Source organism: Tiliqua scincoides, chromosome 9 (assembly GCF_035046505.1).
Source record: "Tiliqua scincoides isolate rTilSci1 chromosome 9, rTilSci1.hap2, whole genome shotgun sequence".
Classification (NCBI taxonomy): Eukaryota; Metazoa; Chordata; class Lepidosauria; order Squamata; family Scincidae; genus Tiliqua; species Tiliqua scincoides.
Window position 1 is genome coordinate 18,490,239 of NC_089829.1, and position 24,506 is coordinate 18,514,744.

Here is a 24,506-nt window from a genome sequence, read left to right on the forward strand (position 1 = left end):
CCTCATTGATAAATTAAAGATCAATAAGTCACCGGGCCCTGATGGCATCCACCCAAGGGTTATTAAGGAATTGAAGAATGAAGTTGCAGATCCCTTGACTAAGGTATGCAACTTGTCCCTCAAAACATCCACGGTACCAGAAGATTGGAGGATAGCAAATGTCACGCCTATTTTTAAAAAGGGAAAGAGGGGGGACCCGGGAAACTATAGGCCGGTCAGCCTAACATCTATACCGGGTAAGATGGTGGAATGCCTCATCAAAGATAGGATCTCAAAACACATAGACGAACAGGCCTTGCTGAGGGAGAGTCAGCATGGCTTCTGTAAGGGTAAGTCTTGCCTCACAAACCTTATAGAATTCTTTGAAAAGGTCAACAGGCATGTGGATGCGGGAGAACCCGTGGACATTATATATCTGGACTTTCAGAAGGTGTTTGACACGGTCCCTCACCAAAGGCTACTGAAAAAACTCCACAGTCAGGGAATTAGAGGACAGGTCCTCTCCTGGATTGAGAACTGGTTGGAGGCCAGGAAGCAGAGAGTGGGTGTCAATGGGCAATTTTCACAATGGAGAGAGGTGAAAAGCGGTGTGCCCCAAGGATCTGTCCTGGGACCGGTGCTTTTCAACCTCTTCATAAATGACCTGGAGACAGGGTTGAGCAGTGAAGTGGCTAAGTTTGCAGACGACACCAAACTTTTCCGAGTGGTAAAGACCAGAAGTGATTGTGAGGAGCTCCAGAAGGATCTCTCCAGACTGGCAGAATGGGCAGCAAAATGGCAAATGCGCTTCAATGTCAGTAAGTGTAAAGTCATGCACATTGGGGCAAAAAATCAAAACTTTAGATATAGGCTGATGGGTTCTGAGCTGTCTGTGACAGATCAGGAGAGAGATCTTGGGGTGGTGGTGGACAGGTCGATGAAAGTGTCGACCCAATGTGCGGCGGCAGTGAAGAAGGCCAATTCTATGCTTGGGATCATTAGGAAGGGTATTGAGAACAAAACGGTTAGTATTATAATGCCGTTGTACAAATCGATGGTAAGGCCACACCTGGAGTATTGTGTCCAGTTCTGGTCGCCGCATCTCAAAAAAGACATAGTGGAAATGGAAAAGGTGCAAAAGAGAGCGACTAAGATGATTACGGGGCTGGGGCACCTTCCTTATGAGGAAAGGCTACGGCGTTTGGGCCTCTTCAGCCTAGAAAAGAGACGCTTGTGGGGGGACATGATTGAGACATACAAAATTATGCAGGGGATGGACAGAGTGGATAGGGAGATGCTCTTTACACTCTCACATAATACCAGAACCAGGGGACATCCACTAAAATTGAGTGTTGGGCGGGTTAGGACAGACAAAAGAAAATATTTCTTTACTCAGCGTGTGGTTGGTCTGTGGAACTCCTTGCCACAGGATGTGGTGCTGGCGTCTAGCCTAGACGCCTTTAAAAGGGGATTGGACGAGTTTCTGGAGGAAAAATCCATTATGGGGTACAAGCCATGATGTGTATGCGCAACCTCCTGATTTTAGGAATGGGTTAAGTCAGAATGCCAGATGTAGGGGAGAGCACCAGGATGAGGTCTCTTGTTATCTGGTGTGCTCCCTGGGGCATTTGGTGGGCCGCTGTGAGATACAGGAAGCTGGACTAGATGGGCCTATGGCCTGATCCAGTGGGGCTGTTCTTATGTTCTTATGTTCTTATGTACAATGTAATTTCCATGCATAGATATTTATTTTAAGCATGTGAAAAACAAAGGAAAAGGTAACAAGCCTTGAAGCGTCGTGACTTCAGATAGTTCTTCCTCATGGCTTTTTTATCTGTCTAGATGAGGGAGTAAAGTGGGGGGGAGGGGAGAAAGAGAGAGAGAAAGAGAGAGTACATTATGTATTTGTGGGCTTGAAAGAACTTTGAGTCACAATCAACAGAGATCAGCATATGATGGAGTATCACATGGTCAGGAAAAGGGGGAAAGAGAAAGGTATGAGGGTCTGCCTGTCTGCCTGCCTTGCAAAGGATTGCTTCATCTTTCAGGGCAGTCTCTGAAGACTTTGAGGGCCCAGTCCTATCTAACTTACCAGCTCCAGTGCAGCCACAATGCAGCCATGAAGTAAGGAACAAACATCAAAGAAACAGTCACCAAATGCTGTTCAGAACTTTGCTGGAAGGAACTGGGAATAAACCTGAATGAACTTTCCTCCTACTCCTAGTGGAAACTACTACTACTGACTACCAGTGCACAGAAATCCAGACTCTTTCTTTAACCGAGAAGCATCTAGGTTTGCTAGCAAAGTATTTGGGGCTTTTTTTTGCCCATTTTGCGGTTTCTGTTTGTGAAACTGTTTAAGGACCTGATCCTATCCAACTTTCCTATCCTATCCCTCCCTTCGAGAGGGAGCAGGGAGTCTGGCAACAGGCAATCAGCAAAGCTGGTCCCTTCGATGAGATCCCGGACGAGCCCCCAAAAATGTTGCACGGTGTCTTTAGGGTTCAAAACAAACTCAGCAGACTGAAATTGTGGTTATCTTCAAGCTTTATTCATTGCCAGCAATGGGCTTCTCTTGGTGGTTGAAAATGGGGACCACAGAGAGCTGTGGTCTCTCAGTGTCCCAGAGAAAAAGCAAACTTCCCATAGGTGTACATTGTTTAAATAGTAATTTGACTTCTTTGTCTCTAAATTTGACACTCTCATTCGCTAGAAATTAATTAGCTCATGTTACAGACATTTGGTTGGCTAGGTTGAGCTGACCAATAAGAAAAATAGAAATTTGCATAAAACATGTCCAGAGGCGGCACTGTTCACCCAATTATTACTGTCTTTGCCTGTCTCTGCTTATTCTTCTATTGGCCTGACCTTGACCATCTCTTTAACATTCTTAGTACCAGGTTTCATAGGGCTGTGTGCCAGCATTGTTTAAACTAAGTTTTCTCTTATATGTGCACTTTAGGAGATGTTAGCAAGGTATAGTAGTAAACATATATTTATTCTGTACAGGGAAACTAACTTTTAAATAAAGATTTCTCTTTTTAGAACTCTTTTCTTATTTATTTTAATTAAACTTAACTTTTTCTGTCAGCTTTTAGAAGCTTCATTAATGTTTTGCTGACCAGTGGATTTTCAAGAATGTTGGCCAATTAGACAACTTCATATTACCTCATAATGCAGGTGTTTCTCTTATCTTAGAGACACCATGTTAGTTAGCTGGACTTGATTTACAAATGTCCTCATTAGTGAGACTAGATTAATGGCTGCTTAGCTCAAACTTTCTTAAACTGATTTGAGTTAAGTCTCTTTCATGGTACTAAGAGATAAGTTCTTTAAATTATCTCATTTCCTGGCCGGTGCATCTTTGACTTCTCATTATTTTCAAATCTCATTATGAGTTATGTTTCAGTTAAAACATCAAACAAGACTTTGAATCTTACAGAATTGGAATGTACTCCAACTAACTTTTATTCCTATTAAATTCACTTAAAATACCCTACTTGTACTTTAAAAATAGCTTTAGTCATTATTAAAGCTATTTTCCTGGTTTAATTATGTCCAAATTGCTCCTTTGTCCAGTTTGATTTTCAAGCTTTTGGGGGGGGGGGTGTTCTCTGTTCAGCCTGGCTCCATTTATCAATTCAATTAACTTCTTGACAACTGGATCATTCTGAACTCATCATTCTGGCAGGCTGCCAAGAGCAACACCCTTCAGGACTGCCTGACCAGCTTCCACTCTCTGTCCTCTGAGCACACCCCTAAATTTGCCTTTGTTTATTTGTGAAATGCTTAAAACACTCAGGCTTCTAGCATTTGATATGTTCTTAAGCAATATTGTGTACTTTATTTGTTGATTTGGCTAAAAAGGGAATCTTGTTGAATCACATTCTAACATTCACCTTAGCTTTTCCTATTGCATACTATTAAAACTGTACAAAATACAACTTTTGCTAATTAGCCACTCATCTTGACTTATCAGTTCCTTTGGCAATTTGCCTGGACATTCCTTAAAACTGGATATTCCTTTAGCTGGGGTCCTCTCTAATTATTTGCTAGCTGTCAAATAGCACTTTAATTGGAATGATTTATAGCTGTACCTTTTGCCTACTTCCAACTGTCTCAAACAGAGAGAGGGCAGAAATGTATCCTGCTGTTTGTCTTACGGGATCATATATAGAAACCTAACTAATTTACTCATAACATTGCATGTACAAGCATTTGCATAAATGATTAGTTTCAGCATTAGTAAACATGAGTAAACATTTAGCATTAAGTTGCTTACAGTGGCCTGTTGCACAAACAGACCCTCTCAGAAAGAAAGAGAGCAAAGTTGCTTCTCTGGGCCTGCTTGAGCAGAAGGCTGCTTCTTGAGCAAACATTTTCTCCTTACATAACATAACATTTGGTTCATAAGCACTATTCAACATTGATACATCTTGGCATCATACATACATTTGAACAAAACATCATGACATTTTACTGTATTTCCTTCTGGCCTAAGTTTGGCTTCTCCCTTTGGCCTTGCCTTACTACTGACTACCAGTGCACAGAAATCCAGACTCTTTCTTTAACCGAGAAGCATCTAGGTTTGCTAGCAAAGTATTTGGGGCTCTTTTTTTTGCCCATTTTGCGGTTTCTGTTTGTGAAACTGTTTAAGGACCTGATCCTATCCAACTTTCCAGCGCAGCCGCAGCTGCAATGCAGCCCAGAGGTAACAACTGTTCCCTTGAGGAGGCCTCTGTGACTGCCGCCCCCCTGCACTGTAGGATGCAGTGCATGCCCTATTGGCATGGCTGCATCAGTGCTGGGAGGTTGGATAGGATTGGGCCCTAACATCTGTAAACTCTGGAGTTCACTAAGTACCCAGGAACCTCCACCTTCTTTGTGGGTGGTCCCTTCTGGCTACAGCCTCTCAGCATGCGGTGGGGACTTTGGCAAAAGACGCACAGAGAGATTGCTCAGCCTACTACGTGCACTTACTATGATGTCTCCTCTTTGGACAAACTGCAAGTGGACCTGAAAAACGCTGATGTCCAGCAGGTAGATGAGGTCACAGACGTAGTCCTCAACCATCCAATAATGGATGTTTCTGGGCATTTGGAAAGGGTAGGCCCAGCGGACTGGAATCAGCCAGCAGTTCCAGTTCCACGCCAGAACCACAATGAAGAGGCACAACACATACATCAGATCTATGATGAGGAGAAAAGTCCAGAACTGACTCAGGAGCACTGGTCTTCCCTAACTGCACATCACCGCTTGCAAAGCTGAACCCTTTGTGCACCCTGGGACATTTCGTGGGCCGCTGTGAGATACAGGAAGCTGGACTAGATGGGCCTATGGCCTGATCCAATGGGGCTGTTCTTATGTTCTTAAGCTCGCAACCTACTTGCTCTGCCACCGCCACCCCCCAGTCAGTGGCATAATGCATCTACCTGCCACCTGGGGTCAAAGAAGATTTTGAAGAGGGCTGAAGAGGGACAGTTATTCTCCCCCTACTAAATATAAGATGAACACCCATGGAAAAAAGTGCCTCTTTACCCAGTTAGCAGGGTAACTGTATTATGATACATGGAAATGAGAGTGGACGCATATGCTTATTCATTCCATGCTGTATCATAATAACATCTCATTAGCTCTCAGAACAATCAGTCTCATAGGTCAGTTTTAAGTTAAGCAAATCCACTTGCTGTTCCACAAGGCAGTTGTGTTTTCATTTTCTGGTTAATTGGCTATAACTTTTGATAGAATACAGATATTCCAATGGTTTGTTTCATTGCATTCTGCATTAAATTACCTTTCCAATGATATATAACATGATAGTATTATTCGTACATATCAATTTTTTCACAATTTTGGACACTAGTGTCAAGCTCAGCTTGTTGCCCCCCTAAACCTTGTTTCCCGGTGCAACTGCTACGCCCTGCACCCCCGTATCTACGCCACTGGTTGAAGTACTGCTCGAAGATCTCCAATGAGGGAGAATCCACGGCCTCCCTTGGCAATCTCTTCAACTACCAGACACCCCTTACTGTCAGGAATTTCTTCTTGATGTCCAACCAGAATCTCTTCTCTTTGCAGCAATCTGATGAGAAATATCAGATAATCTGAATCTGAAAAGATGAATTTCTTCTCAAGAGGAGGCTGTTGACCTAGAGCAGTTCTTTATTTGTCTGGAGCAGAGCGGGTTGCCAGGGCCCTGCTTGACCTGGAAGCTGACTTCCTGGTCTGAGGTCAGAAGCTGAATTTGGCAAGCTGCAGGTTGAGAAGGACAACAACCTAAACCCTCTTTTTCCATTCAGGAGCATCAAAATGCCACCAAGAATTGGAACCCCCCCCCCCCAAGAGAAAGCGAGGAGGAAAGAGGACATGTGAATCTTGGAAAATGGGGTCCATCACCCTAACCAGTCAAGGTAAGCACTGAGATTCACCTGTCATCTTCAGTCTATCCATACCTGGGTTTGGGAGAGCCACCCACACTCTAATCCTAATTCAACCAGCCGAATCCTCTTGAAATCCTCTAAGGGCCCTCAGAAATGCTATGCATGAAATTAATTTTATCCACGGAAGCTGTACTTATGGAAGAAAGTATCGCATGACCTCCACAGAATTAGTGGCTACCTGTTGTGGTGCTGGTCACTAGCTTGGGTGGCTTTCAAAAAGAAAAAAAAAAAGAAAAAAAAGATGGAAGAAGTTTTTGATGGATCCATCTGTCAAGAGTGTCAGCAACAATTCAATAGCCTTCATGTGCAGATGAATTTAACCTCTGTATTACCTCATTGGGAGTGGGGAGACAGAGCAGTTGGGGGTGGAGGGCAGAGCTTATTCTACTGAGAGTCCTGACAATTCTTTTGACCCTTTGTCTCACATGAATATAGTCCCCAGGGCTCCTTGATGGAACCCCAAGAGAGCTAAAAAAGTTGATGTTCATAATGTGCTCTACAATGGAGGAGTTGAAAAGCATCTTACCCAGAAGGGTTCCTGATCTGTCCAGTAAACTAAAATGCTTCTTTTTTCTTCCCTACTTCTCTTAGTTCTCAGCAAGCATGGAATGAAAGTGGAGCAAGCGGGTGATTGAGGTGACCACCACAGGCCAGTTTGTGCACCCAATGAAAGTGAGTGTCTTGTGGTCATGGTGGTCTGTGGGAAGTGAATCTGGTGGGCAAGATGATTACCTTGGGGTTGACCCTGAATCTGGGGACTCTTCCAAGGGTCCTGCCACTGCTGCATGTTAACTGACATGTGTTTTAACCTCTACAGCCGGAAGCAGTCAGTCATGTGACAGACCAGGTAAAGGATGACCAGATGGCTAACCAGGATTGACCAGGGCAAAGCACCTAATAGCCAACAGCCAGCACCCAGTCCCTCCACTCACTTTCTTGGGTGAAACTGGTGGGTTTCTTTGCAGCTTCCAAGAAGAGGCCACCATGGAAAGCCTCTCTCCCAGGAGCACCTAAAATACTGGAGTCCCCTTGAAGCCAAACTGTAGTGAAGCTTAAACAATTAGAGATGCGGCAATCTATTCCTCCCTTGTGAAACTATACCAGGCAGTCCCTCCCCCCATTCAAGCAGTGCTAGAGAGAGAAGGAAGCTGCCACTGCCACGATCCTCCTTCAAATAGAGAGCCTCCTTCCTGGCTCTCAGGAAGCCAGCAGAGGATCAGTTGCCAACCAGAGAGGGCAGACAAACAGGCTGAGGGCACATCAGTTTGCTGCCCCTTCGCCTTTGCCACTGAGTGTGATGCTTTCACGTTACTTCCAGGAAAGGCTGGCCCTGCACAGCAGACATCAGGCAAGTGGTAGCCTCACCAACTTTATAGGTTTGTTGTGAGGTTAGAAGGAGAGGAACCATGTACACTACCCTGAGCTCCTTGGAGGATGAGCCATATAAAATGTGAAAAACATATACAAACATACAATGGTGTGGCAAATCTCCAAATCTTTGCAGACAGGAGGAGCAGAAACTCCTTGACTAATGATTCTCAACATCCAGGTCCTCAGGGTGCAGCAAGCAGCTTATCAATACACACCCTTCCTTTTCATGCCAGCAAAGCAAGAAGCTGCCTGGAAGGAGCCATCAAGCCCCAGAGAGCCACCATGTGACCACCAGGCTGGGGCAAGAAGGAGCAAGCGTTCCAGACTGCTGGGAGAAGTCCACAAAAGGCTTATCAAAGGCCGTGTCATCTGTTGACATCTGCCGCACCGTTCTGCCAAGCTGCAGAATCCATAATTCCAGCCCCACTCCTGTAATGAAATAAGCTTTGGGCCACCCTTACACCCACCAACACCCAGAGCCTGTGCCCTGCAATATGCCTTTCCATCCTGTTCATGCCAAAGGCTTGCACATCGGCACAACCAATGCAGTCCTTGCCAATATGGAGCAAGTACTGAGCCGCTACCCCCCCCCCCCCCATAAAAAATAAGCTTTGAGCCACCCACAGTAATGGTCAACTGCCCTCTATAAAAGGGTATCCTGCCTAATGCAGTCCTTCCCTTGGGTGAAAGACACAACTGATCTTGGAAGAGCTGTCAATCATTCATCCACAGACAAGGTCTTAGTGCCATCCTCAACACTCCCCTTTGGGAGTCCCCATTGTGTGTTGGGGTGAAGAACACACAGCACATATGCCATTGTGTGTGATGCAGACCAGAGACATTCACAGCAGTGGGACAAATAAACTAGTCCTGGGCATGTTTACTCACCATTAAATTTCACTGAACCTTGTGGCAGTGAGTTCCACTGATGATTATGAACTATGTGATAAAGTCCTTTCTTCTTTCCATCCTATACCTGCCATACTACCTCTTTTCAAATGTCCAGCTATTACCCTGCACATGCCCAATCCTGTCTGATTTCAGAAGCTAAGCAGGGTCGGGTCTGGTTAGTACTTGGATGGGAGACTGCTTGGGAATACCGGGTGCTGTAGGCTTATACCATAGTCTTTCGAGACTGCAGGTTGCCAACCATTATCAAACCCTGGTTATATCTTGACACAAATAAACCTAAGGGATTCAGGTGTGAATGGTCTGTATGGTTTTGAGTGGCTTCCCATCTATCCTGATAACCAACCTTTAGGAGAAGCAGACTTTGAAGAAAGCACCCAGAATCCGTAAAGGGGCAAAGAGCACAGTGTATGCCTCTCATGCTGCTCTTTCTGGAGATCAGAGCCCTTTGTCTTTCACTCACTAAAGAGCATGCACCTAGGGTGCAACGGTGGCGCCAAGGGCAGAGGTATCACTAGGGTTTCCATCACAGCCCTGGAAGGAGCCAGGAACCTCCCCATCTTTCAGCTCTAAAAATAACTGTGGTGGCTTGGCAAGGGCATGGTTTTGCCATGTGACAGTAGGAAGCCCAATTTTGTGTGTTTTTAGCCTTTTAAATGTGGAACAAAACCCCTCTAGATACCAAAATACCAGGTACAAGATACTCAGCTGCAAAGCAGGAAGTTGAGGCTATTGAAGGAAGCAATGGGGTCGTGGCAGACAAGATGGTAGACAGTCTGTGTTCCCCTGAGAGTCATTTAAGCAGGAACAAGGGAAAGTGGGTGATGCAGCAGCAGTATAATGGCTTTTGTACTGCTAGAGTTAAGGGCAGCAGCTGCTTCCCAAACACTCACAAGAGACTCCATTTGGTCTCTTGTACAGGGACATTTGGGAGCCTGGTGCATATGACTGTTTCATTGCTAGGCAGGTATTCACACTAACAGTTTGTTTCTTAATTGTAAACTAGAGCTTAAAGGTTGGGTCAGTGGGGATTTCGGTTACTCAAACAAACATGTAGGAAAACACACACACACACACACTCCCCAGTTACAGCACAGATCACTTCCAGGTTGTGAATCCAACTAAGTTTATATTCCACACCAGTGTTCTTCAACCTTGGGGTTGCAACCCCAAAGGGATAACGGAACCTGGGTTGAGGGGGAGAGAATGAAAAAGGTTGAAGACAACTGGACTAGAACACCACCAGATAAAGGGGGAGGCACTTGTGTACCCCTTCAGATACCAGGAGATTGTGTTCCCATTCCTGCTAAGGTTCTTGGAAATACAGGTGCAGCCCATTCATCCATGGGTTTTTTATCTGCAGATTTGTCTCAATGGGGTGGGGGTACTGAAAGTCACACACGCCTTTGCCCTTCCCTGGCCTCTTGCTCTGTTTCCAGGCAGCCCAAAACACTGCAAAAGGGCTCTGCCTCACCCAGGCAGGGAATAGCCCTGGAAGAGGTTCCCCTTTTGAAGGAAGATTCCTGGAGCCCCTGAGCCAGTAAAGAGGCCGAAGAGGGAGGGGCAGAAAGCCCTGTGTAACCAGAACATGTGCAGCAAGGTGGAGCTCTCTCTCACACATATACACAGGGGCAGGTGTGGTAGCAACAGAGGGGATTGCTTTAAAAAAACCCAGGGAGTGCTTGCTGAATCCCCCCCCCCCCCATGATGCAGGCAATCACCACAAGCAAGCCTTCCCACCAAGCAAAGCATGAGATATAGCTTAGGATGCTCTCCACACTTTCCTGGGAGTAAGCCCCATTGACTACAATGGGGCTTACTTTGGAGTAGAAACACATAGAGCTGGACTCTGAAAAGCTCAACATCCCACCTGTGAAAGAAGTGGGACAGCTGGCAATGGGGAGGGCTCAGGGGGGGAGGCAAGGGGATTGCTTTAAAAAACCCAGGGAGTGTTTGCCCAATCCCCCCCCACCACAGATGATGCTCCTGCTCCAAAAGCCTTCCCAAGCAAGCCTTGGAGAGACAGGTGATGGTGAACAGAGAGCCAGACTACGTCCCAGAATGCTCCGGGGCAGAGGACCTTCCATGATGGTGGCCAGGGAGGGCTGCAGGAGCAGCAGCAGCAAAGAGAAGGAGGAGAACCTGCAGCATGTTGGGAGGCCGTCTGGGACACAGAGGACTAGGCTTCCCAAGCAAGCTCACCATTCCAACTGTGAAAGAAGCCAGGCAGCTGGCAACAGGAGGGCTGAGTACAGAGAAGAGGGGAGGGGATTGAGAACAGCTGCCTTAGTTTCCTTCCATCTGGAAGTATCATGTTGCAGCCTCTTTGCTTAACTCTATGGACGAAAGTTATGTGGATAAATAGGCTCCACCTGTAGTGCTAAAATAGCTTTCACTAGCTATTTTCACAAGGGCCAGGCTTCACAGTAACTTTTTTTGCTTTCTAATAAGATATTTAGAATCTTTAGAATTTTTATAAGAATAATTCAGTGCTTGGGAGAGTGTTATGGGGCAGGTAATGGGTGAATGGGGACTGAGGAGTGCAGAAAGATTGATGGTGGTTTCCCAGTCCCATACTTTATTGGGGTCATGGAACTGTTCTGCACTCAAGCTGGGGCAGTTTTCCCCCTCTTCTCAGCTAGTACTGACAACTGTTCCCCCAACTGTGATCTGGCACCCTACCCTGTTAGGATATCCTGAACACAAGAATTGGGACTGGAGAATAGCAGCAAAGCAGTTCCCAAGCCTGCCCAGTCCTGCCTGAAAACTTTATTTCTGTAGGAAGACAAGAGAATTCCTTAGAATTAAATTTGATGCTGAACTCATTAGAGATTCAACAGAAGGAAGTAATGTTCAGACAGATTATCATATTTAAACCCACACACCTGAAACAAGGTTTTTTGTTTTGTTTTTATAGTTAATTCTGGTATACTCTTGTACAAGTTAGCCTGGGGTTCTCACATTTTTATTTGGCTTCGCAAGATACAGTGTACAGATCTTTGAAAAGGTCAACAGGCATGTGGATGCGGGAGAACCCGTGGACATTATGTATCTGGACTTTCAGAGGGCGTTCGACACGGTCCCTCACCAAAGGCTACTGAAAAAGCTCCAGTCAGAGAATTAGAGGGCAGGTCCTCTCCTGGAGTGAGACCTGGTTGAAGACCAGGAAACAGAGAGTGGGTGTCAATGGTCAATTTTCACAGTGGAGAGAGGTGAAAAGCGGTGTTCCCCAAGGATCTGTCCTGGGACCGGTGGGACCCACCTTATAGCTCTTAAATGGGGGCTTAAATAGCTCTTCCAATGGGGGCACAAGAGTGGGTCCGACTCCACCATAGAATCGCTGTGGGTTAAATTATCAGGTTCGAGGAGGGATGTAATAGTGGGGGCATGCTACCGTCCTCCGAACCAGAAACCAGAAGGGGACCTTGAGATGAGGAAACAGTGCAAAGTTCCCAATTCCCCATCCCTCTCTATGTTATTGCAGGTCAATTTCAGACTCAGGCAAGGGAATCTGACCTCTTTCTGTGCTCATTTATTCTCTCCTACAAATGCTAACAGCACCCCCACCCAAGGAGGACTTAGCTCTCCCTTGCTCTCTTCTGTTTCCTCATCTATTTATTCATTTATTTATTTTTCACATTTTTACTACTATGCTTGATTCTTGAGTGGAGTGATGGGGAAGAGGAGTGGCCATCTGGCACATCCACCCACCTCTTGCAGGCAGGGGAACAGCACCTTTCCCCTTAGAAGCCCTGCTGGCCTTTCCACCTTCCAGAGAAATCTCACAAGAAGGAAGCACTGATGGACTGGCCGGGAAGGAAACACTGGGGACTGGCATCAGTTTGTGACATCATCATCAGTTTGTGACATCATCAGCTGACAGGTTCTGGGAGCTGTATAAATTGTGGGCACAGGGAGGGGCTGAGCGTGGGTTGTTAGAGGCGAGGTGGAGAGAGGAGGTGGTGGAGAGTAGTGGATTTCTGTGGTTGGTATATTGATTTGGCGTGAAAGGCGGGGTGAAAGTGAGAGCGAAAGGAGGGGTGAAAGGCAGAGAGGAGTGAGTCGTGGGCTGTGTGTGGAGTGAGTGGGATTTATTTTTATCTTTTCAGTTTTTTAATTTCTTCTTTTGATTTTTTCAATTCATTTTTATTTTATTCATATTTATTTTATTATAATATTTTATTATTTTATTTTATTTTATTTGTGTCTTTTGTACTGATTTATTTCTTCATCCATTTATTTCTTTTTAATTTTTTATTTTGGTTGTGTTATTTTTAAAATTTATTTTTATATTCTTTGAAGTATTTGTTGCATATATAATTATTTATTTTCTGTTTCTTTAACCTTATATACTTTTATTCCATTGCTTCTTTCTTCTCTTTTCTTATCCTCCTTTTACCTTTTTCTAAGCTTTATTTTCTTTTTTCTTTTTTAAAATTTTGATATTTTTTGATTTCTCCTTCATTCTTCCTGCATTCATTTCATTGCTTTTTCCCCTTCCTTTATCTTTTCATCTTTTTAGATTATAGTATTTGGGGTGTTTGGGGAGGGTCTTTATTTTTAGAGTAGGTTCTTAGACAGTGTTAGGTTTAGAGTGTAGATAGGGGGAGACTTTGGGAGGGATCGTTTTCTTTATTATTCTTTTGTTAGGTTTGTAGTGGGTGCTTTGGGGGAGGGCTATAGATATTTAGTTAAGGTATAGAGTTAGTGTTAGGTTTAGAATAGGTAAGGAGAACACAATGGCAAATAATCTCCTTGGCAAACTGAGAAGGTAAGTTGTTCCTTGCAACTGCGCTACACCCCACCCACCTTATAGCTCTCAAATGGGGGCTTAAATAGCTCTTAAATAGCTCTTCCAATGGGGGCAAAAGAGTGGGTCTGACTCCACCACAGAATCGCTGTGGGTTAAATTATCAGGTTCGAGGAGCGATGTAATAGCGGGGACATGCTACCGTCCTCCAGACCAGAAACCAGAAAGGGACCTTGAAATGAGGAAAGAGATCAGGGAGGTGTCGAGGAGGGACAGGGTTGTAGTCATGGGGGACTTCAATTCTCCTCACATCAACTGGGTCAATTCATGCTCTGGTCATGAAAGAGAGACCGGTTTTCTTGACATGCTAAATGACTGCTTTAGAGCAACTAGTCATGGAGCCCACCAGAGGACAGGCGACTCTGGATTTAATCTTGTGTGGCTCAGGACCTGGTTAGAGAGGTAAATGTTACTGAGCCATTGGGGAACAGTCACCATGCTGCAATTAGTTTCACCATGCATGTCGGGGGAAGAGTGCCAAACAAATCTAACACAAAAACCCTTGACTTACGAAGGGCCCCTCAAATGAGGACGCTGGTTAGGAAGAAGTTGAAAGGGAAGGTAAAGAGGGTCCAATCTCTCCAGAGTGCATAGAAGCTGTTTAAAACAACAGTAACAGAAGCCCAGGAGAAGGGCTCCACTAAGTCCAGGAGGGTGCCCGCCTGGCTAACGAGCCAAGTTACAGAGGCTATAAAGGGCAAGGAAGCATCCTTCTGTAAATGGAAGGCTTGCCCTAATGAGGAGAATAAAAAGGAACATAAACTGTGGCAAAACAAATGTAAGAAGGTGATACGGGAGGCCAAGAGAGACTATGAGGAAAAACATGGCCAGCAACATTAACAGAAGAGTCAACAAAACCTTTATTAGGCATAAACATTGGATAGGTGAAGACTCTGTACAGAAACTGTAGAGAGAATATAAACCTAAGTAGTACACAAATATATGCATATGTGCACACCTACGTGTACACACAGATACAAATGTACATTACATTTTACATACTAACATGAATTATTTAAAAGACAGAAAACAATCAGTTACTCTGCAGATATTGCCAAGATGTAATCTACTCAGTGATTACTTGGTACAGAAAGTTTGGCTCGATTCAGATTACTCAAATTTAGGACTCTGACAGAGCGGCCGGGGAAAGCTTTCCATGCATGTCTTTGTCAGTTCCTGGATATCACAGGTTGGAAGAGCGATTCAGCTTAGTTAAGGCAGTTTCTAGGCAGAAGGTTAGGCTTTGCAAGGTAGCTGAGTCCCTTTCAATGGTGTTCTTTATTACATTTGGACTAGGAGAGTTTGTTTGCTCAATAGAGCGGGGTGTTGCTGCAGTCTTATCAGCTGTCTGGGCAGGCAGCCAAGAATCTCTTTGTGCAGGGATGGAGGATGATGCAGTGGTCAGAGGCTTCAAGCTATGTGTGGAGGCGGGCAGCAGCTCTTGATTAGAGTCAGAGAAATCAGAGAAGACTCTCTTACTGTTATTTTGAACGTGCTGAGAAACCTTCTCATCTGAAACAGAGTCAGGGGAGTTGTAGAGGTGTCAAAGGACAGAAGGAGTCTGACTCTAGATGCAGGACTACTTAGCCATTGGGCACTTATCATGTCAATCTGATTTAGATCCATACATAAAAGTTTACTTAAGGATATTTTTACACAGAGCCTGTCCCTCCATTTTCCATAATTTACTGGCACTCTGCCAACCTCCAAGAGAATTTGGTTTGCTTGGAAACAGCGTGAGTGAGAGCCAGCAGCTTTAGGCAAAGAGACAGGTTTGATCCTAGATTCTTTCGCAGAGACAGAGGCATCCTTGGGCATTATCTGCGTGTGGCTATAAGCTCGTGCTGTTGCCGGAGAACTGCCCTTGGGTCTTAGGGCCGATTGCTCCTGCAGCTTCTTTGGTAGTGCATCAATTTGGGAGGATATAAACTTAAGTTCCCGAAAGATTGCCAAAACTGTTCTAGCTGCAACAAGGGAGTGATCTCCCAAAAGAGTTAAGAGGGAAGTATTGCCTGGTTCAAGGTCCACCGGTTCCTCTTGATCCCCGTGAGCTAGGTCCTTATCTCCCAGTGCACTCTTATGAGCATCAACATTTAGCGAGATCACTTCAGGGCAGGACCCATTCTTAGTGTTTCCCAAACATGGTACGCTGTTAGGTTCTTCCGCCTCCAAATCAATTTCAGTCTCTAGACAGCCCGAGTTGTTAGACGAAGCAGGGTTGGGAGTAACACTTACGGTCTCGTTCCGAGATGTTATTTGGTCCAGTCGAAGTTGTGGGGAACCACTGCCAGCTCGCTGCCTTTTCCTTCTCCTGCCCATGTTTTCAATCCAAATCCTACACAAGAGTAGGCACTCCAAAGCAGCAAAATAACCAGTATCAATGTTGTCAGCAGGATCTTCAGCAAGTTAAAATATCCTGGGAGAAGAAAAAACCTCCCGGGTTGCCACTAAGGCTAAAATTCATAAGAGCTCCAGCAGCCGAGATTCTGCTAGAAGGCAGCCATCTCCTCCCCCCCCCCAGCAACATTAAAGGGAATAATAAAAGTTTCTTCAAATATGTTAGAAGCAGGAAACCTGCTTGAGAAGCAGTTGGTCCTCTGGATGGTGAGGAAGGGAAAGGGGAGATAAAAGGAGACTTAGAGATGGCAGAGAAATTAAATGACTTCTTTGCATCTGTCTTCATGGAAGACGATGTCAGGCAGATACCGCTACCTTGAACGGTCCCTCCTGACTGAGGAATTAAGTCCGATAGAGGTTAATAGAGAAGATGTTTCAGACCTAATTGATAAATTAAAGATCAAGAAGTCACCGGGCCCAGAAGGCATCCACCAAGAGTTATAAAGGAACTGAAGAATGAAGTTGCTGATCTCTTGGCTAAAATATGCAACTTGTCCCTTAAAATGGCCATGGTGCCAGAAGATTGGAAGATAGCAAATGTCACGCCGATCTTTAAAAAGGGAAGGAGGGGGGACCCGGGAAATTATAGGCCAGTCAGCCTCACGTCTGTTCCAGGTAAGATGGTGGAATGCCTCATCAAAGATAAAATCTTAAAACACATAGGGCGCAAACCTAACCCCTTATGTCAGTGCTTTCCAGCACTGACATAAGGGCAATGCAGCTCTGAGGTAAGGGAACAAACATTCCCTTACTCTGAGGAGGCCTCCGTGAGTGACACCCAACTGCAGGATGCAGCACATACCCCATTGGCATCACTATGCCAGTGCTAGAAAGCACTAACATAAGGGGTTAGGATTGCGCCCATAGACAAACAAGCCTTGCTGAGGGAGAATCAGCATGGCTTCTGTAAGGGTAAGGCATGTGGATCCACATCCAAGGCATGTGGATGCGGGAGAACCCGTGGACATTATATATCTGGACTTTTAGAAGGCACTTGACACGGTCCCTCACCAAAGGCTGCTGGGAAAGCTCCATGGTCAGGGAATTAGAGGGCAGGTCCTCTCCTGGATTAGGAACTGGTTGGAGGCCAGGAAGCAGAGAGTGGGTGTCAATGGGCAATTTTCACAATGGAGACAGGTAGAAAGCAGTGTGCCCCAAGCATCTGTCCTGGGTCCGGTGCTTTTTCAACCTCTTCATAAACGACCTGGAGGCAGGGCTAAGCAGTAATGTGGCCAAGTTTGCAGATGACACCAAACTTTTCTGAGTGGTGAAGACCAGAAGAGATTGTGAAGAGCTCCAGAAGGATCTCTCCAGACAGACAGAATGGGCAGCAAAATGGCAGATGCGTTTCAATGTAAGAAAGTGTGAAGTCATGCACATTGGGGCAAAAAAATCAAAACTTCACATATAGGCTAATGGGTTCTGAGCTGTCGGAGAGATCAGGACCTGTCTCAGGAGAGAGATCTTGGGGTCCTTGTCGACAGCTCAATGGAAGTGTTGACCCAATGTGCGGCGGCAGTAAAGAAGGCTAATTCCATGCTTGGGATCATTAGGAAAGGCATTGAGAATAAGACAGCTTATATTGCAATGCCGTTGTACAAATTAATTGTAGAAACCTAGAGTATTGCGTCCAGTTCTGGTCACCACATCTCAAAAAGGATATAGTGGAGATGGAAAAGGTGCAAAAGAGAGCAACAAAAATGATTACTGGGTTGGGGCACCTTCCCTATGAGGAAAGGCTATAGTGTTTGGGCCTCTTCAGTCTAGAAAAGAGGCGCCTGAGGGGGGACATGATTGCGACATACAAAATCATGCAGGGGATGGACAGAGTGGATAGAGCGATGCTCTTTTCCCTCTTGCATAACACCAGAACCAGGGGACATCCACGAAAGCTGAGTGTTGGGAGAGTTAGGACAGACAGAAGAAAATATTTCTTTACACAGCATGTAATTAGTTTGTGGAACTCCTTGCCACAGGATGTAGTGATGGCATCTTGCCTGGATGCCTTTAAGAGGGGATTGGACAAATTTCTGGAGGAGAAGTTCATTATGGGTTACAAGTCATAGTAGGTATGTGCAAGCTCTTGGTTTTAGAGGCAAGTTGCCTCTGACTGCCAGATGCAGGGGAGGGCACCAGGACGCAGGTTGTGCCTGTTGTCTTGTGTGCTCCCTGGGGCATTTGGTGGGCCACTGTGAGATACAGGAAGCTGGACTAGATGGGCCCTTGGCCTGATCCAGTGGGGCTCTTCTTACATTCTTATGAGTGGTCGTCCTCCATGACCTCCATCCCCCACTAGTTGCCCTCTCCACCCAGTGTCTGCCCAGGAGTGACTTCCTCACTGTTCACTCTCTTGCAGGCTTTGCTGCTGCCTCAAGATCAAGAAGCACCAAGTCCAGCCTTCTGTGTTGAGAAAGGCCAGCAGAGAATGTCAGCAGGTGCTGGCCAAATTGAGCAACAGGAGAGTCTATCCTGCAAAAGAGCCAACACCAGAGACATCCTCCTCCTCCTCCAACAGCAGGACATCCTCCTCCTCCAGCATCTGGACATCCTCAGAGTCCACCCTCAACTCATACTGGGGGTCCAGAGGTAAAGAGTCCTCTTGTCCTTCCCAGCAGCAAGCAAGCTTTCCAACAAATGCCATGCGTCATCTCTGGAAGCTGAAACCAAGCAGGTTGCTGCTTCTGAGGGCCACGCAAAGGCATACATCTCTCTTTCCTTCTCTCCTTCCAGATACTCTAGGATCTGCAGAACGGGAAGGCAGCAAGGTAAAGTCTGCTCACATTTCTCCCCCTGGGACCAGGCTTTCCAATTCCTTCAAGTGTGGAACACACTTGAATGTCTTCTTCAAGAAAACTGTGGCTGGTGAGGACAGGGAGCCACCTGGGCTGGCAGGGCTGCCTGTCCGGCTGTCAGAAGAGACAACATCGCTGCATCCATCAGCATGTCAACTTTCTCATGGCTGAGTTTCCAGGGGGTCCTTCCTCTCACTTTTGTCTTTTGTCTTCCCCATTTCTCTTAGGAAATCTATAGCATCAAAAAAGCGTGGTGCAGGAACGTGAGCGAGGTGACCACTACAGGCCAGCCGGTGCACACCATAGAAGTGAGTGTCTTGTGGACATGATGGTCAGGGAAGTGAAGCTGGTGGGCAAGATGCCTACCTGGGGTTGACCCTGAATTTGGGGACACTTCCAAGGGTCCTGGCGCTCTGCTGGGTGAGAGTGGGGGATGCTGTTGCATGACACTGACATGTGCTTTTACCTCAACAGCCGGAAGCAGCCAGAGACGCTCCAGAGATACGCACCATCTGGGTGAGGGAGGAAGACGGTCCCTCCTCCTCCTCCACTAAAGGTAACAGCCATTTCCAAAGAAAGGGGGAGGGCAGGGCCACATCCCAGTAGACTCTTAAGCCACTCGCTGTCCGTGCCTGAGGCCATTGCCTTCGCTGCTGACAGAGCAGCCAGCAAGGTTGGCCACTTGTTTCTGAGGCAGACATGCCAAGTGGGCCTGTCTTGAGACCATCTCCAGAGTTTCACTATGGGCAGTGACTCCCCACCCCACCTCCCTATCCTTTTTTGAAGGCAAGTAGAAGATAACATCTCTCTTCTTCCTTCCTTCCAGATGACCTTCTATATGAAGACCTGGAGGGGGAGGAGTAGAAAGGAGGAGGAGCAGAAGAAAGACGGTCCTCGGAAGCCGTCCTCACAGACCCCCAGCTGGAGCCATGGCCAGTGTGGAGAATGCCAAGCAGCAAGTGACACAGGCTGTGGGAATGACCTTCATGTGTGAGGGAGTGCCTGGTGGAGGCAGGATCCGGCCTTGCCCTCCTTCTGTCCCAAGAAACATGCCAGCCCTTTGCAAGACTGGATCGGGGCAGACAGATGTACATATGGAAGAACCAGCAGGCAGAAAACTCAAATGTGGGCAGACCCACGAAGCCATTGAAAGTAGAAGGGACAAGGGAGGAAGCAATCCTGGTCTCCAATCAGAAGAGAGAAGGTGGACAAATCTGGATGGACACTGAAGGAGAAGAATGTGGCGTAAAAGCGAAAATCCAGACAGGAGGAAAGCGAGGCAGACAGCAACTGTTGGGAGGAGAAGCAGAGATTGAAGGAAAGCAGGAAAGGGGACCACAGGAAGAGGCAGCCCAAAGGATTGCGGTGCTTCCCCCTCATCTCTCATCCCCTTAGTGGTCTGCTGGTTGACAAGCCCTGATGACTTCCCACCCCTCCACAAGGTCTGCGGCAGGTCCTCTTGATTGCTCCTCCTCACAGGTCACAAATCCCCACTGCCTAGTGTCACTTGCTGGTGGGCCATCACTGCTCCAGCTGGGGGTCTCAAGGATGGCAAGGTTCCTGGATCTCCACTCTTCGCTTGGCTCCTCCGTCCTCATTCCCAGCTTCCTTCCTGAGTGCTGGTGGCTTCCGCCCTCACTTCTGGCTGCTCTGGCTGGTGGTCTCCTCCCTGACGCCTGGCTCCTCTCCTGCTCCTGACTCCTGGCTTCCTAGCTGATTTCTGGCTAACTTCCTGTTCCTGGGTGGACTCATCAGGTCTGGATTTCCATTGTGGCTCCTGGCTTGACTTCTAGCTTCTTTGCTGATTTCTGGCTGAGTTCCTGGTCCAGGGTGGACTCTTTGGCTCTGTCTCATCTCCTGCCTTTTTCTTATTTTGGGACACTTCCAGTTGCCCAGAAGCTTCTAGGCTACTTCACCAGCTGAAAGGATGCCGTGACATCCTCCTGTGATAGACTTCATCCTGCTGTTGGAATCAAATACTGGTTCATGAAAGGAACACTCTCCAGGAAGTGCAGGACTCCTGGGAATTGTTAGAGAAATCTGTGCCTATATTTCAGTGAAGGCTTGCAGATCTTCTGCCTGAGAAAGGACTGATCCAGATCCATCCCTGCCTCTCTGGCACTCAGTCGGCTTGTCTGCTTCTGGTCTGTAAGCACCACGCTGCTGCTTACAGAGTTTGGTTAAAGCCAGACACACACCACAAAGGTAATGGCCGGTAAAAGGTTATTTTAATTTTAATTCTTGTATTTTCTTAATGCGATACAAGGACATCTGCAAGAGGGATTTGAAGACCTTAGGAGTGGACCTCAACAGGTGGGAAACCCTGGCCTCTGAGCGGCCCGCTTGGAGGCAGGCTGTGCAGCATGACCTTTCCCAGTTTGAAGAGACACTTGGCCAACAGACTGAGGCAAAGAAGGAAGGCCCATAGCCAGGGAGACAGACCAGGGACAGACTGCACTTGCTCCCGGCATGGAAAGGATTGTCACTCCCGAATCGTCCTTTTCAGCCACGCTAGACGCTGTTCCAGAACCACCATTCAGAGCGCGATGCCATACTCTTTTGAGACTGAAGGTTGCCAACTACTACATTTTAAGCATTTTGGTGCTTCAAAGCAGGAAAATATCACTTTGTCAAAAGACATTTCATGTAGTAGATTTCACATTAATCTGCTTTGGGTTTTTTGCTCCAGGGTCCCTGGTAAGTCCAGCACTGGAAAAAACTCTGTGGTGCCCCTCTTCCCTTGATGCTCTGAGCACATGCTTATTTTGCTAAGTGGTTAATCCAGGGCTGGGAGCCGGTCCAGAGGCACGGCTCTTCCCCATTCACCACACGCTCTGCAGGGTCAAACATACAGGTTAAAAGTGACATGCAATTCTACCTTTAGCTCTTTCTCTCTTCACGTCACCCTGAACCCCCAATTTCCTGACTGGAATTTCCCATTGGGATCCTCACACTCAAAATATCCACAGCCAGATGTGGCACCTCTCCTCCCAAGTCCTTCTTTCTTAGCACACTCTCTGAATCCATTGACAAGGTCACCATTCACCCTGCCGAACGAGCATGAAGTCTTGGCTTTCTCTTTTTCCAGCCACTCCTGTCTGCCAACGTACAGAAAGGTCCAGATTTTTAAACATCCCAGAAACTCCTTCACAAACACTTTAACTTGATTTTGAGTGGTCCGTGCAAAGGGGGGGCACTTTTCAAGAACTGCAATGATAAACACACACACACACACAAAGCAGTTTAGTTTCCCCTGCTTCTTACCTTCTTGCACACATAGTCATTGGGCAAGTACACCACAGATCTGAGCCTCTTCACAAAACCCATTCGCCGGTCACAACCCTGAATGAAAGAAAGGAGGAATTTATCTGCCTTGTACACATCTGACAGGACTGAAGGGTGCAAAACCCAAGGAAATGGGAGACCATACCTGAGAGAGCGGCACCTTGCTAACAATGTCATAGTTCACGTCCACAGCAATATCCAGCCTCATGGTGTCAGGCAGCTGTAGCAGCAGTTCTGATTCATCTGCAGAAAAGGAGGCAGAAACAAGAATCTGTTCACCCTGAAATCAGGAATCACAAATACATCTGCCAACACTGAAGGTGGACTCTGCACTTGGGGTGTCTGCGGCAAGAATATCTGCACAGTCTCCTTTGCCATGGACTAATATGGGGATCAAATGACAGTGAGCTATAGTCTGCTGGCTTGCAGGTGCCCACCTGCAGAGTCTTCAGCACATCTAGAGTGCCCCAGTTTTCAGTGCAAAGACTAATAAGGAGATCCCCTGAACCAGATTCCTGGGCAGAGCTACATGTCATCTAGTTAGGTAGGTTAGGCTGAGAGATAGCAATTGGCCCTAGGTCACCTGGGACACAATGAGACTAAGCAGGGATTTGAACCTAGAGCTGCTAGGTCTAAGTTCAATCACAAAACCACTACACAATCCTGGCACTCAGTGCAGAACTGCCCAGCACACTGCAGTAGCTGGTACCCTGCTGACCTGCGTTAGGGCTCTTTCCTTTCAGCATGCTGATGGCAAAGTGAGGATTGCCCCTAAGGCAGAAGAACTACAGCAGGACCAGAGGTAGACAGTATCCTGGCCTACTCGCAAGGAGGGATATTTCTCTTGCACCTGCCACTTCAGTTGCTGAGGCAACTAGGAAGCAGGAAGGAAAAACAGCAAGACAGGAAAGGTTGTGAACTGGGTACAGCTGGGGCAGAGCAGCAAGCCATTCGTGTGCTGAGAGGAAGCATAGCTAGCTGAGAGTTCCAGGGTGCGGCTGGGTAAAGGAGGAAAAAAGAATGATTTGACCCCTTTCCCGCTTGGGGAATCTGAGGCACTAGGGAGGGAGAGATTCCTCCCAGAGGTTGCAAGCAAGGGGAGCAGGAAGTTCCAGATTTTGGCTTTCTGGTCCTTTGTTTGATGGGCACCCCCATCTTGGACTGGTGGAGTCTGATTCAGGAGCCCAAGTGTATGAGGCAGGCCACACACACATCACAGGAGGCAGGCTCAGAGGTGTTTTTCTTGTCAACAGATCCCTACTGACGTAGGCAGATATTTCCCTGGGACAGAAGTTTAAAACTTTTTGGTCCTCTTTTTCAACTTCCGATGGCCTCCTCCGCTCGCTGCACACGTATGTTCCAAATGCCCTCCCTGAGTCAAGATGGTGCAAATAATGTACAGTCAGTTCTCATTATCCTCTAAGGCAGTGGTTCCCAAAATGTGGGTCAGGACCACTGGTGGGTCGCAACCCAATTTTTGGTGGATTGCTGAAGGGTAATGGAAAGATCAGATAACTAATTGCCTCAAGCCCTGAAGCTATTCAGAAATCAGATGCTGTAGCTGCTAACTGCCCTGCAAGGAGCTGAGCTCCTACAGTTTGCAAGCATGTATAAATATAGGGAGGTCAATGTTTGTGAGTCTCTCTGGTTATTATACATAAATAAATAAATAAATTTTTAACAGTCTGGTAAACCTCCATGGGTCCTGGTAGTGTCGTTTTAAAAAGTGAGTCCTGGTGCAAATTAGTTTGGGAACCACTGCTCTAACCACTGGTTAGGTTCCTGGAAACCCTAGCAGATAGTGAATTTGCATCTAATGAAACATTGATCCTATTGGATCTCTAGGGTTGGATGCAAGGGGTACCTGAGAGGAAGGAGTACCATACGTGCCATCAGATAATCCAGCAAAGACCCCCCAGGAAACCAGCAGAGTGCAGCAAGAAGTGCCAAAAGCTCTCCAAAAGCTGCAGGGCCCTTCCAGAGGCTTGCCAGGACATTCAGAAAGGCTCTTGTGACCAGTGCAGACCCCTTTAAAATGGCTGGTGGAAGCTTCTGCCCGCCATTTTAAAGGGATCAGAGCTGGTCGCAGGCACTATTCTGAAAGTCTCTGCATAGCAGATAAGGAGAAGAGGGGTATGGATAATGAGAGGTAGTTAGCAGTTCTGCCCCTCAGAGAGATCTGAATTCACAGATAGTGAATCTGCAGATAAAGAGAACTGACTGTAACTAAGGAACATGGAGTCATCAGAGGCACAGCAAGACATCTTATGAAATCAATAATCAAAACTACAGGTTAGCCTTACCCAGCATGCCTTGAGAGTGCCAAGTGTGTTCATACCATGTTTTGACTCTATTCTGAACAGAACGAGGAATTCTGTAGAAAGCCATGTATTTAGTTGTGTTGTCCATACAGCTCCAGTATTATGTTTGTCCAGCTGTAGCAGCACCAACAACATCTCTCATCTGGCAGTGAGATTAAAAGAGAAAGAGGACAAATTAAGGGGAGTGTTATTTGGCATTAAC